Consider the following 15,748-nt stretch of genomic DNA (forward strand, 5'->3'; position numbering starts at 1 on the left):
CAACATGAAAAATCTCTTTACTTATTGATAACAAATTGGCCTACTGTACCAAACCTCAAATCTCGAAATGAAAATCCTCTCTCGACTCAAGCCTCCACCCGGAAATGTATTTACATATATCAATCAGGAAAATAATCTCCGCAAAATGTTCTATTCAGCCACTTTCCATAATCTGCGGGATATCGGAATCAATCTTGGGAAACGTTATATATAGATAGAGGCGCATTTGTTACTTTTCCCCTCTTTTTCTCATCGAAATGGGAGACTCACAAAAGCCAGAGTAGATCACAATTCGTCGTGCCTTGCATGATAACGGAAAAGTTTTCCTAATAGGAAAACTCGTATAGGTAACCACATAATGGAGTTGTTGAGTGTTGTTGAGGAAATATCCTATCATGAAAATTTCTGTATCGATAAATGTACGAGTTTATAAAAGTTATAAAAAAGGGCCGAAGGAGAAAGAAGATTGCTTAAATTTTTAGAGGTTTCACCTACTCACGTCATAAATTCTGTCATTTTGAGGGTTTACTTAGAAATTTTATAAAAACATGTATTAACGAATTGAGTTATTAGTATGTCCTTTAACTCGTCAGAGCTAAAAGTTAGTTTCAACAATTAGATGAAAATAACTTCATATGAAAATATATAAAAAAAATTAGCCACTGCAAACTTTACAATCATTTTTGTTTTTTTTTAGTATTATACAAAATTCCTGAGACATGTATGTTATATATTCTGTATCGGCAAAAGTAAAAACCTAAGTTTATTAATTTCTTGAAAGACAGTTCTTGTGAAAAGTTGAATTTTTCTCAGTCTTTCATTTCATCAGTATCTGTGAAACAAAAAATCATATGTCAAACTTTTCTTATTAGACGAGAATGAATTGTATTTTCTCACTTTTGGTGCCTAAGGCTATATTCATTCTAATTAAAAACGGAGTGTCAATAAAATACCCCAGACAGCGATGTTTCGAACCGCTACAGGTCTCATCAGTAGTGCTAGTTTGAATCATAATGCATTCGTTGTGAAATAAAAATCAGATATCATTCACATGAGTTCTACTTTAACCGAATGGTAATAAATTGCACTTACATGGAACACTGTCACCCTCACTGGTATGCACCAATGTTTCGCCTTAAGACACTTGCCCCAAGGCTCTTCAGTACCAAATTGGATAACATTATAGAAAATACACAAAAAAATATCAAGATGGAGTAGTAGAAAGCCCAAAACTTTCTTTCCCAACAGTATTTGGTGTTATATTAGGAATGCTTTGTTCAATTAGTTTCCTTTCGGTGAAATCTGCAAAGAAAATCAAAAGACGTATCTCGTTAGGCGACCAATGCCGAAGCTTGGCACTGTAATGGACTGAATTTGGGAGCCTCGTTCAGCTTTGATTGAGTGTTCTATCGATCCCACAGATGGCGTTCTCGAGGAGGAATAGGAATCCATCACCTTCTCCAACGCGTACTTGATTTTTTCTGCCCAGGAGTAATCTAGACGCTACTCACGAGACAAAATCGCAAGCGTCTGATAAGGTTCCTCTTTCAATAGTATATAGACAATAATTGATATGAAAATAATGGATGTTGGTGGTATACAGTCAGCGGATTCGTGTTCAGCCGTTTCAACTCGTCAACATACTTAGTCATAGTCACTGTTATGTTACAGTCCACTTCTTATATGCTAATGTAATTGTTCGAGAAAAAAATTCCTGTTAAATCACAATATACACTATATAATGTGTCAATTTGAACAAGTAACCAATAAAGTTCAATAACTTAAAGGATGACTGTAGCCTAACATGTGGCTCCATATCCTCCGTAAGGACTCGAAATCCCCTTTTACCACCTCCACTAAACACAATATCTCCTCTCGACTATACGAAGAAGAAGAACGCGCCGTCCCGTTTTTACACTCGTTGATTTTATTGAATAATAAACCTTCTCGTAATCGGGTTAGTTCGCTAGGCCTGCACCGCCGACTAAAGGTTAATTTCGGTTCTATCCCGATTCATCCGAAACAAGTCTTTGTTCGGAGCGAAAATAACCGCATAAAAAGTTTATGAGTAGCTCCGTTTCCGTGTATGGGGGCTTATCAGATGTTACTATTGCTTAATGGTATCCGAAAAGCCCCCTTCGGATGCTCGCTGATGATCATAAAGTTGTATCTGTTCAGCTAGAGGTTCATTACCCAAATCTACGGTATTAGTTAGCATAGATTGATTATAGACAACGTGGAATAATGACGCTGAGTTTTTCCGGACTGAGCAGCAAATGAAATCAAAACTCGGAAAAAATTTGCATCGAGGAGTACGCATATATTGTAAATTTTTGTAATTTCCGGGTTGGGCATTTTTTATTTTTTTCGAGATTTTCAACTCGATCGACTTTTAGTTTTCCCAAGTTTTATAGTAAATTTTTGAGGAACTTTTTCAACATAATCTATATAAATAATTCTTTCTACTACAAAATGACCAGCTCTGTAGCATGAATGAAAATTGACAAAATTTATGTAAGAAGTGACAAGCAGAGTTGAGTTATCAGCTTGAAAATCAAAAGTCTAGAAAATAATTCCTGGGTTTAAAAAAATCTGTTCTGTTCTGTCTGTTTTTCCGTTAATCAGCTGTCACACCCCTACGAACGACAACCCTCAGAAGTCTAAACTTGTGCGAGCTAAGGATTAACAAGGTTTTACCTTTTAACGTGTGATTCCTAACACGGGTACTTTTTAACATTTTATGGAACACTAAGCTACAGTAAAAATTCAAAACAGTGATACCTTATAGGCTATTATTTGATGAAATTTTGAAAATACCGAAGTACAAATTTTCTCAGTTGATTGATTTTGAAAAAATATTGTATATTTTGTCCATTCTCAGACGAATTTAGGAGAACAACTCTCCAACATGAATTAGTTAGTTTTGAATATCAACATTCAGTGTCGGGTATGTGTCCTTTTTCTAAAATAGTTATTCAAGAATAGTGTCAGGACCATAATAAAAACCATTATTCAAATGAGCATTAACAAAAACATAAATCGAAAATAACAAGAAATAGGATAACACACAGCGGCTATACGAATATTTGGATGCGTCTCCATGAGAGGAATATATTTTTTCTCACGTCATAGTTTAAACCATCCTGAATATGATTCAGTGTCGAGTTTTCAATCAATCAAAGTAGTAGTCACGTTGTTGACCAAGACATTCCATTAACTTTTAAAAACTTAGCTGAGAGTCAGTCAAGTCAATACATATTCAAAAATCGGTCCACACTAAAAATTATAAATGAATTAGATGAATAGTGCACTTACCATTATCGTAATATCTGATAATGTCTCAGCTTGACATAAAAGTACTTCCGAAAAACCTCCATCATTCTTCTATTTCTCCCCATCTACTTCCTATGATTTCGTGACTTTTTTGTGACTTCAGATCTGTAAACAAAGTTTTTTTTTAGGTCTAATATCCCAAAGTTATAATTAAAACTGTACAATATTTCTTGATATTCTTTATATTTTGTGGCTAATTTTGTTGATCACTGTCAAAAAATCATAGAACTTCTGAAAACTTAATCTGTAAAAAGTTCATTCATTGCCTGTCTGTACTGTTCTATTATAATTTGATGAAGTACCATATAATACAGATACACTATTTCAAATAATAATAACTACATAAAAATGTTTTCTATTCAGACTCCGAATGGTTTATTTTGATCACTTGTTGATGGAAAATCTCGCGTCTCTCGCAGCCACACCGAACTGAAACAGTTTGTTACCTGTTAGTGCTAATTAGACAGCTCCATCCAACACTTCCTCATGGCCTTATAAAAGCAAACGCTCTATATGCAAATGAGAAAACATGCATTATGTACAGGATAAAATTTACAAAGCTACCGCGAACGTATTTTATGGCATAGCGCATAAATGGTAACGTTCAAACCCACAATGATCAACTCAAAAATATTCAACGTTGAAAACTTGGAATATATGCAAGAACTGAACATTTTCTTGTAACTGTTAGCAAAGTGTTCCTTAAGTTAGCATTTCCGAAACACTTTCTATTTAATTCGACTGAAAATAAAAATGGAAAAAACAACTGTGGATCCGAGTAAATCAATTTTTTGAAAAACATTTGTACTCCCTAGATCTTTAAAACGTCTATCATTGTAAAAAAAATTACAAAGATTCAATTGGGCTCAGTGGGTTAGGTATTTCTGTAACTGCCTTACTTTATGACCTATTTTTCAAATTTTGAAATCTTCGAAACCGTTTACATTTTCATTACTTCCCATATATAGATAGATAGACTTTATTTGCTATTTCACACAGTGATTTACAGCACGTCACATAGTACAAAAAATATGGAGAGAAAATATGTAAAAATACAATCAGGTCATTCACAAAAACATTTTTTTTAATTACATTAAAAAGAATAATTCGAAAATTCTTCTACACTATAAAAACAATTTTTTAGGAGTAGAGATTCAGGGAACGCACTTCTAAGCTCAACTTGTTATAAAGTTTCAAATTGAGGGAATTTGACTTCGACTTATTCAGTCTGAAACGTTTTAGTGCTATATACAGGGCTATTCAAATTCGTTTCTGTACATGGGGATCTCGTAAACGGCTAAATTGTGGCAAAATTGTGTATTTTAGAGACCTATTCAATGATGTAAAGAAATCGAATATAGCTCTTTTGGTTCTGCAGATATACAGGAAAAACAAAAAGAAACCCAAATTATTTTTTTGCCTATATCTTCTTTATTCGCAGATATATTGAAAATCTGTCCACATTTTGCCATTGACACTTGATGTGGGCTCTCAGAATATATACATGAATCTTTTATACAGGGTGTCATCTGACTTGGGCCACCCCCATCTTTGAATTTTTAAATACGGACCTGTATTATTTGTTGTAGTTTTTGGATCGTAGACGTTCACTTCATACTGGGAAATTAAATTAAATTTTATATTTCGGGATGTTGTGAATTATTCTGTGAATTATTCCCTTTTAAATTACGGCCCTGGAAATTGGTTGACTAAGTTGAATAAAAACTTAATAGCAATTTTCACGTCTCCCTATGTATCGTAGAGTTTTTCGAGAGTTTTTTTTTTTCATTTTTGGTTACCTATTCATGTTTTTACCATTGCTCTGAGCGTTTTCTACAATGAACTTCGAATAAGAAAACTTTTATGATTATTTGAAACATATCTACATCAAAAATATATTATATGTGTTTTAATAAGCAGAAAAAGAAATGATAGCAATAATAACATCCGAAACGAACACTATAATTGTAATGAAAACTGAAATAAAGTAATTTATTACATAGGTACCCAAAAAAATTATTGGCGCAATAAATGTTCCAATTGGAGTCCTTCCATTTCGAGACATTTTAAAACTAGGTCTTTCATATTATTTATTGCCCTAAATACACTTATTTGCTGCATTGTTGCGAAATCATTTAAAATCCTCAATCTCGAGTCTTCCACATTTTCTATCTATCTGCCAGCGTAAATCCTATTTTTCAATGTCCCCATAGAAAATAGTCCAAAATAGTAAGATCTGGTGATCTTGCAGACCATCTTATTGTCCCATTATTTATCTCGAAATGGAAGGACTCCAATTCGAACATTTATTGCACAACTAATTTTTTTGTGTACATAAATTACTTATTTCATTTCAATTTTTATTGTAGTTGTAGTGTTCGTTTCGGATGTTATTATTGCTACCATTTTTTTCTGCTCATCAAAACACTTATAATATAGTTTTGTTGTAGATATGTTTTAGGTAATCATAAAAGGTTTTCTTATTCGAAGTTCATTATAGAAAACGCTCAGAGCAATGGAAAAAATATGAATAGGTACCTGAAAATGAACACCCTGTATGAAAGATTCATGGATATATTCTGAGAGCCCACATCAAGTGCCAATAGGAAAATGTGGACAGATTTTCAATATGTCTGCGAATGAAGAAGATATAGGCAAAAAAATTATTTGTGTTTTGTTTTTCCTGTATATCTCCAGAACCATAAGAGCTACATTCGATTTCTTTACATCATTGAATAGGTCTCTAGAATACGCAACTTTGCGATAATTTAACCGACACTCTATCTCTTATCGTTTACGAGATCCCCATGTACAGAAACGAATTTGAATAGCCCTGTATAATATATAAACAAAGGATATAGTTATTATTCAATTTAGACGATGCCATTTTTGAAAGGCTTCTTTTTCTTCCATAAACCTTTTTTATCTCTTGGTGACAACTATTCTTGTAGTCAAAAAAATTCTGTTTTTGGTTAATAGAATTAAATTAAGACATTGATATATCAAACAATTCTAGCAAGATCAACCAAATAGTACATTACAAACGTGATAAAACTCTTGAATGAAAGACCTGCATCATTCGGCATTCCTTTTTGAAGCGCCGTTTGTTGATTTAACACTCACTCTCTCTCATTCCGAATACATTCGTTGTTAATCCCAATCACCAGCGCTCTTTCACAGTTTATTCGACTCAAACACGGAATCCTTTTTTATTCAACCTGTCAGCAAATAGCTGACGTTTGACGATCTGACGCTTCTCTCGCTTTTTCGCCAATAAATGTATAATATACGCGATATGAACATGTCTTATCTGCATCGAGGTCAACTAATGAACGTAACTCCAATGTATGTTGTATTTGCAGTTCACTTTGATTGAAAGGAATTGTTTACACCAGGGGTGAACGTGTTTCCAGGAGTGAATTCTCCGAAACCGTTACGCTGGCGATCACTTGTCTAAGCCACCATATAGTCCATATGATAACATGGAAAAACTTTCCTGAGAAAAAACACAGGAATTCAAAACATACATGCCAACAGAGCGTTAATCGAAATACTTTCGAATGTAATCCTTCCCGTTTCGAAAAGGAGGGGTCCAGTATGAATGAACGAATATTCCCTTCAATTTATCAGTTTCCCCTGTCACCGGCGTTGGTCTCATTAAGGTAAAATACTGACAAACAATAAACCCGCTGCACACAAAAGATCAAAGAAAACACGGACCCAACAAAGACAAACTTATAAAATTCCGAGCAATTTTCGTGATTATTAGGATCGTGAAACTTTCCGAGAGTTCAGCACGAATTTGATAATTTAAAAGTTATCGACACTCCTTTTTCTCGTGCGCCTTCGCAAAACTTTCCGCGAATGATTTAGGAACAAGTTAGAGATAATTACATTCTTAGGGCTTGGACGTTTTTGTCGAGAGTTTGTGAAAGATGAACGTCGTCTATAACGCAAATTAGCAGAGAAAATATGTCTAGCCGATTTTTTCAGATATTTCATCGTTTAACTTTCTATTTTTCATTCCCCAGCGAATGACAGAACTTTAATATTCATTGAAAATAATGCAAATGACTTTCAGACGTATGAGACTTTCCAAAAATTGTTTTCTATCCTTGAGAATACAGAGAAACTTATTTCCAAGTGAGCAATGTCAAGTGGTGTCAGGTGTGGGAGTCACAGAAGAAATATAAGCGAAATTGTGACGAATTGTCGACCATTTCCTGAAACTAGTTACCTTTTCCTGGCATATATGATGTGACTATACCTGGAAGCTACTACATAAGTAATTTGTAACATATAATAAAAGTCAGTAAGACTGTCAGTAGAAATAATTCGAATCTTCCACTATTGACCAAATGAAAAAAAACTAGCATATAAAAAGTTACCTAAAGAAAATATTCATAAATTGATGAGCTAAATGAAACAATAATGAATCATTAATATAATATTACATAAAGATATTTAGTATTTCAAAATTGATCATCCCCACAAACAAATGTGAACCTATTTGAGTTGTTTCCGTGTGTTTATTTTACTGTTGTGTTCAGAAATATTGTCCTTTAGTTGTGTCTTTGGTATGCTGAAACAAAAACACTAATCCATTCTATTTTATCCACTCGTATACCTAAAGAAACTATATCTGGTCTATTGATCACCTCCCAAATCTACAGAAACAGCGGTAGTCCCCAGTAAGGGTTTCTCGAAATTCATTGCAACTTCTCCAATAGGTGAACGGAGGTCAGGTGTTGTTCGAAACGGCTCTCAATTAAACCCCCTTAATTATTTCCGTTGAATGCATTAACCCGAATGAACCAGGAGAACGATCCAGATCGAGAGTAACACGTGCATCTGTCACCGAGCTGATAATGTTTGCACTTTGCTGTTAGCACATAATCAATTTTTGCATGCACATGTGCATTAATTGGATTTCACCCTGACTGGTTTGTATTAGTGTTCGAATGTCAAACGGGATACGTTTCACTTGAAACAGATGTTCTGGTTTAGTCACATCCATTCCCCATTCTTCCATTTGTTTCTCCACGTTAGGGTATTCAGTCTTCGATGGAAAATTACTTAACCAAACATTGCTAATGTTCTACTAGTATTTTGGTTAGGTTGAAAGTAAGAATTCAATTAAAAATGTTTGCTAGCGTTTCAGCAATTACTATTTTCGTTGCATAGTTCTTTAGCCTAGTATCAACAACAGTTAAACAGTACCATCGATGGATGATATGAAGGAAAAGTACTGAACAACCATCACAAACATTTCCTTTGTGTGCTGTTAGTTTTACTCCAATTTTAATATTTTGTACTTGGTGTTGATTATTGCAATTCATTATTTATCAGTTTCCTTTTTAGAGAAGTGTTTCTAGTATTTTCACTTTCTGACAAATAAGGGTATTACTTCTTCTCCCTAAAAGGTTCTACCTTTTTGTCGAACTCCGTTACATAAGTAGGACGCATCAGCGCCAATAATCGATGACCACAGTAAGATAACTGATCAATGGCTCCAAAAATCATGTTTGAAACAAAAATGACAACCTTCTGCGTTTGTTGGACCATTATTCATGTCGCAATACGGTAAGCCGGTCATGATCTTGAGCTTCACCAAGAACAACAATTCCCACAAAGTAATCTGGAGTCGCGTTACTTATTCCCTGCAGAGTATAATCACGTCATTTAAATATGCTGTTAAGTAAAATGAGTTCTTAAATGATTTGAAGTAAGATCATCATACTCTGAGCAAGTTTATGAACACAGCCTGAGTAGAGTCTGAGGAGTTCGAGAGAAAATCTCAAAATTTTATGTTTTCTACTTCTTTTCGGACAATATTCGCTTCTCACGGAGCCACTCGTGCTTATATCTTCTCATTCTATGATACATACATACATATTTTATTCACCATGAAGTATTTTCCCAGAATCCTTGATACACATTGATGGTGTGTCAAAATCAGTAGCCAATGACGTCTCCCCACCAAGGAGCATGTGCCTTGAGAAGTTACAAAGAACTGATAGTGAAAACTTTCCGCACTTCCAAGATTTCTGGCCTAGTGAGGCAATCTGATATGAAATTAGGATTCTATAGTAGAGATAGGGGTATCATTCCACTAAGGACTTAATATTTAGAACAACTATTTTGAGAAAGTGGTCTGAGCAGAGCGTGTGGAGATCAAAATACAAATCTCGATGTTTTATTCCACAAAAAGTTTGTGGAATAAAACTGTAGAATAAATGTGTAGAAGCTACAATAGTCTACAGAACATAGATATATTCTTCTTGTCACTATCTCAGTTTAGGAAAGCAATATATATATAATGCACTACAGAACTGATATGTTACATGGTATGTAATGCTAATATAGATTACGTTTTATGTTTAATTTTTGTTTTTCAGGACTAATATAAGCTTTTCACATTTTGTATTATGTACTCCTGTAATTGGATCTCATGATCTGTTGGATGTATTTTCTAAATAAATAAACATTGCTATATTCTAAACCGTAACAGAGACGAAGACGATTGAATGGGAAAAAAGGTAACTGTCATCGGGAACAATACAATGGTCGAAGAAAATTTACGAGGACTCTCGCCCTTTTCGAGTTATACGGGGAAAACTAAAAATGCTGTTTTTTTTTTTTTTCGAATGGGGAATTGTTATTTCGGAGAATATCAAAAATTGAAAAAAAAATGTATTGTATTTGAAATGTACTATGACGATGTAATAATAAATTTTCGATAAAACGTTTCGTATCAACATGGCCACCATCTTTTTTTTTTAACGGACCTGTCTTTTTTATTACAGATATTGATAAAGCGATCAATTCACAATTCAAGGGTGTATCACATTCGATATTTTTATAGCGTTTCATTTGAAATAACCACCATCATCAGTGACAACAGTCAAACAGAAAAATTCATTTTATCATGAACTTTTGGGAAAAATGAAACGAATACGAAATTTGTTATCACTGATGATGGTAGTTATTTCAAATGAAACGCTATAAAAATATCAAAAGTGATATACCCTTGAATTGTGAATTCATCGCTTCATTAATATCTGTAATAAAAATGACAGGTCCGTATTTAAAAAAAAAGGTGATGGTGGCCATGTTGACACGAAATGTTTTATTGAATATTAATTATCAAATCCTCATAGTACGCTTCAAATACAATAACATTTTTTTCCATTTTTTGATATTCTCCTAAATAACAATTCCATTTGAAAAAAAACCGAAAAACAGCATTTTTGGTTTTCCCCGTATAACTCGAGAAGGGCGAGAGTCCCCGTAAATTTTCCTTGACCATTGTATTATTCCTGATGACAATTACCTTTTTTCCCATTAAATCGTCTTCGTATCTATTATGGTTTAGAATATAGCAATGTTATCACATGATAAAAGAAACGGCCTGTATACAATAACATTTCGGACTTAATTCGAATTTTTAACCAATTGGGCAGCTTGAGAATGTGGTCTATGTTGAAGTAAGGATTGTAAATTTCAGCTAATTCTACAGTTATTCTGAATTATTTGTTATGGTTTGTTATGGCTTGAGTTTTTGGTGAATGTAGATGTATGACTCAGCTCTAGTTAAGAAGTCTGCATGAAGTAAACATTTTTAAATTGTAGAACACCGAACTTGCTTGCGTCTACTCAGCCCTAACTCTGGTTGATGATGTAACTGGTGAAAAAATCCAGACCATCCTCGAAGCTGCCAACGTTTATGTTGAACCATACTGGCCTGGTCTTTTTGGGGAAAGCGCTAGAAGGAATCAACGTCAGGGAATTGATCACCAACATTGGGTCTGGAGTAGGAAGTGCACCCTCTACAGAAGATGCTGCAGCTGCTGCTGAGCCTGCCAAGGAGGAAAAGAAGAAGGAAGAACAACCTGAAGAGTCTGATGATGATATGGGTCTTGAACTCATCGATTAGAGTACAAGTTTTTTTTAACTATGTGACATAGGATTAAACTTTTTATAAGTTCAAAAGAAAGAAATGAAAGAGTGAAAAGAAAGTTTCTAATAACACTTCCTTGAGGAATACCAGTTGTTTCGATTGAGGAGAATATCATCAGTCGTTACTGAGACTTCGAGATATAACCTTCGTCCTCGCAGTCAACGCATATATCACTGATGATGTTTGCCGCAGTAGCCGACGAAATGTTTGGTCTTCTATTCGAAAACAGTCTACTAGCCTGGATTATGTTCTCATCAATCATGACTTCTGCCGTAAAAGCAGTTTTGTTTCATTCCATTGAAATACTCATCAATGATACATACTTTCTATGCTTTTGTAATGGGATTGAAAAAGTCTTAGGACATGTTAGGATACATCCGTTTGATCAAAATATTCTTAATAATACATCATAATAATATACAATTCACACGCTAGAGATAGTGAGGGTTATTAGAATTGCGAAGTAAATCGTTCAACCTCAGCATCCAAAGATTCTGTTGAAACCCAACTAAGAACGAAAATAAAACTTCCCAAGAAAGCCCTTTAAAAAAATAATCACCTGCGAGACCGAGGTCAACAACTCGCAACCCTTCCAAACAGAAATATCCCCCATTAGTCCAGAAAATCCCCCATTCGTATTCGCGGTGCGTCCCAAACGGAACATTTAATGGTTCCATTAAGTGAGTCCGATTTAAAAAATCGTCGCCATCCATCTTCGAATATCAATTCGAATCGCGTTCAGAGTCGAAAGGCGAGACTAAGTGCTCCAATAACCCTTTCGATGAACTGTTTTGATTTTCGGATTACCCAGTTTTATTACCGTAGATGTGTGGATACGAGCGTTCGATTTGAATGCACCGTCGACAATCGGCTTCAATAATCCTCTTATCGACTGGGATCATCACTACCGTTATGGTTATTTATTGGTTACCATTATTCGAAATTGATTTACAGTAACATTAGTGTCGATGAGGCAATGAATTAATGAATATTTTTTGCTGTCAGAAATTCGTGTTGTTTTATTTTTCAGGTTTGTTAACATTTTTCTTTGAATTCGCCAAGAGTGGAGAGCTTCCTGCTGAAACTGCAGGCTTTTCTGTATGATCTAACTTGCAACTTTTCCATGGTCCCACACGTGGGGTATATGTGACCATCATGACCAATCAGTTTTGTCCTTGATGCTTTCTAAAGACTCTTCTGTTCTTCTAGTTGCCGCCTTCATTTCATGCAAAAGATTCCATTTATATAACAGGTGATTTTTTAAGAGGTATTGGATTTGGTTTTCAAAATAACACAAAAAATTTGAAAAAATTGATGAAATCTTCATTGGAATCGATAGAACAATCAATATAATTTAATGTTTGAAGATGATTTCATGCAAATGTTGTTCGCGGCTCCGCTTTAGAAGGCCCATGCGCAAGGTCCAATTTTGGTAAACTCTCTCTAACATATCGACCGGAATTTCACGTATAAATGCTTCAACATTGGCTTCCAGAGCGTCAGTCGTTGGTGGTTTATCCCTGTGGACATGAGCCTTAACATGACCCCACAATAAATAATCCAAAGGGGCCCCAAACATCTCACTGTTCAGCGAAGGCGGCTCTTAATTGGGCCATTGTTTCGCGTGCCGTGTGGCATGTGGCACCGTCTTGTTGAAACCACATGTCAAGCATGTCACATTCTTCCATTTTGGAGAACAAAAAGTAGTCAATCATCACACGGTAGCGCTCGCCATACACAGTAACGTTCCGGCCATTGTCATCTTTGAAAAAGTACGGCCCGATGATACCACCGACCCATAATCCACACCAGTGACTTTTTCGGAATGCATTGGTAGCTCTTGCAATGCTTGTGGCTGGTCTTCACTCCAGATGCGTTAATTTTGCTTGTTATCGTATCCATTCAACCAGAAATAAGCCTCGTCGCTGAACACAATTCTTCGATAAAAATGTGGATCTTCCTCCAACTATGCCAGCGCCCATTCACCAAATGTTAGATGTTGTGAGAGGTCGTGTGGCTTCAATTCTTGCACCAGCTGTATCTTTCAAGGTTTTACACCCAAATCCTTTCGCAAAATTTTCCATGTAGTGGAGTAACAGAGGCCCAATTGCTGCGAACGGCGGCGAATCGACATTTCACAGTCATCACGAACACTGGCGGATACAGCCGCAATATTTTCTTCGGTCCTCACTCTACGTATGCGTGTTGCTGGTTTAATGTTTACAATAATGTAAACTGGGTTCGAAATTTAGTCATAAGCTTCCGAATAGCACCCTCAGAAGGCCCATGAATTGGAAGAAGTGCACGATACACTTTCTTCACCGAGCATGAATTTTGATAATAAAATTCAATAATTTGCAAGCGTTGTTCATTCGTAAGTCGATTCATGGTTAAATTATAGACCAAACTGAACAAGTTTGACAATGACACGAGACACGATTCACGCGTGATCTGTCAAAAACAGTGGTGCCAAAAAGATACCAGCAAAAAAATCACTCATTATGATATCCAAAAATCTCAATGTCATAATTGAACCTCATTGTATATTAAGTAGGACATTTTTAATTCAAATGAATTCCATCCGTAGGACCAGTGGTTTGCGCTTGAATTATCGATGAAATTTCGAGAAACGACAAAATGGTCAACTTGCGGAAATAAACTCAGGATGTATGAACTTCTGAAGAAGCTAGCCGTTCGCGCCAGGACAGCGATAAAACTTAGGTTGCGTACACGAAAATGGCGACGGCCAAGCGATGACGAGGCGACGCGCACGAAACGAGCGGTGGCGTTTCGTGTCTACGCGAGATACTTCTCCTCATGGCTCCGCGCCGCCCCGCGGTTGCTTGACCGTCGCGATTTTCGTTCCCGCAGCTTAACAGTCATGAAATTAATATCTACAAATATCAATAAAATTGTTTAAATTTTTTCTTATATCGATGTATTCATCTGAGAATATTTCTGGAAATAACGTTTACGAATATCACTCAACCTGAAAATTTTCTCTGATAAATGTTAATTTTTTTGAACTAACTTTTTTATTTTCGAGCAATATAAATCTAGCAATCACTCATGCTGAATGCTCATGGTACTGCTGACAAAGTTTGGGTTTGAAAATTTATGCATAAAATTTTGAGGTCTTATGGTATCCATTCCAATAAACTTTTGAGTTCTTGTGGTAATAATTCAGCATAATCGAATCTGCCGAATTTCCTCCAACAGCTCGAAAATATTTTAAAACATATGGAGGTCTCCTCCAATTTTCCGAAGATTCGATATTTCGCGAATTATCCCATCAAAAGGATAATTACTGTTTACAACACGACCGATCACTCGATTTTGTAATACGCATTCACCGTGACGTGAAACGACAGAGAAAACGAATCGGTCCATAAATCGCTCAGGACTTTTGTCCCTGCGAATGGCCGCAGCAGGAACACGAATAGCAGTAGAGAAATAATTTATCGCGTTGTACGGTTTTCGGAAATCACGCTGCTGCCAACGAAACGAACGTAAATAATCTGTTATTGAGTCTGTTTTGAATGGACGATAGATGAATTGGTGGCAGCACGATTGGGGGGTTAATAACGGGATAGGATGTATTTGGAACGGTTGAAAAATACGTAATTTCGGAAATATACTTCCTAATGAGGTATTCGTGCCGTTGAGGGGATTTTTATGCCAATTAGACGGGAGAAATAATTTCTCTTATGAACCACGATACCGCTTCCATACGAACTCTGGTCCATCTTTGATGCTCTTGATTTTGTTATTAACATACTGGAAAGACAAGGACGCTCCTACCGGGATTCACTAGTCTTGATAGACATGTCATCGCTCTTTGAATATATCCACGTGTTTGGTGAATTTGCAATTTATTTTTTCAATAAATTTGGATAGCCCATTCATGATCTCTTACATCCTTACATTCAATAGTTTCATGATTTCTTCTTCCCGGGTATTTGCAGTCACATATTTTCGAAAGAATAATGAGCCTTGATTAATATTATTGAGTTTTTCTATTGGTTTTTTTAAATATGTAAACCTTTAATTTTTTGTTCTCCTCCGTTTCTTCCTGATCACTCTTTTGGTCCCAGTTTTCATTCTATTGATCATTTTGTCCACTCTTCTTCCTCTAGCAGTTTCATTATTCCACGAACTAAGGAAGTTATTTTATAGTATAACACATGTTACGATGTTGTAAAATATTCAGTGATAATCTAACAAGAAACTGATATTACTTGCGTTAATCAAAAATACAATAAATAAATAAAAACTTGCCACCCAGCAGGATTCAAGAAAAGGAGATGTGCTGCATTGCTGGAACCTTTTCTGAAGATCAATAGATATTAAATGAATTTCTCAATACTGTGTCTTTTTTATCTCTACCTCCCTCAATATTTATGAAGATCTGTACGCTGACATTGCAGCGTACAAGTTTGCGTATTTGGAGATTGT

The 15,748-nt window shown here is 35.4% G+C and overlaps 1 protein-coding gene, 1 long non-coding RNA gene and 1 pseudogene across 7 annotated transcripts in view; 2 read left to right on the forward strand and 1 right to left on the reverse strand.

Annotated features, from left to right (window-relative positions):
• The window catches only part of LOC111510052 (uncharacterized), a 344,477-nt gene that overhangs the window by 202,410 nt on the left and 126,319 nt on the right, over positions 1-15,748 (forward strand). The gene's annotated exons all lie outside the window — the stretch shown is intronic.
• LOC141482384 (uncharacterized) overlaps positions 1-15,748 on the reverse strand; it is a 223,051-nt gene that overhangs the window by 102,322 nt on the left and 104,981 nt on the right. For both annotated transcript variants that reach the window (XR_012465495.1, XR_012465496.1), the window contains exon 3: positions 3,316-3,438. This is a non-coding gene — a long non-coding RNA (uncharacterized lncRNA). The remainder of the gene's footprint in view (positions 1-3,315; positions 3,439-15,748) is intronic.
• LOC111517762 (large ribosomal subunit protein P1-like) lies at positions 8,904-11,277 on the forward strand (annotated as a pseudogene).

Source organism: Leptinotarsa decemlineata, unplaced genomic scaffold (assembly GCF_025532065.1).
Source record: "Leptinotarsa decemlineata unplaced genomic scaffold, Ldec_3_MD MMD2_tig00001064_RagTag_RagTag, whole genome shotgun sequence".
Taxonomy (NCBI): domain Eukaryota; kingdom Metazoa; phylum Arthropoda; class Insecta; order Coleoptera; family Chrysomelidae; genus Leptinotarsa; species Leptinotarsa decemlineata.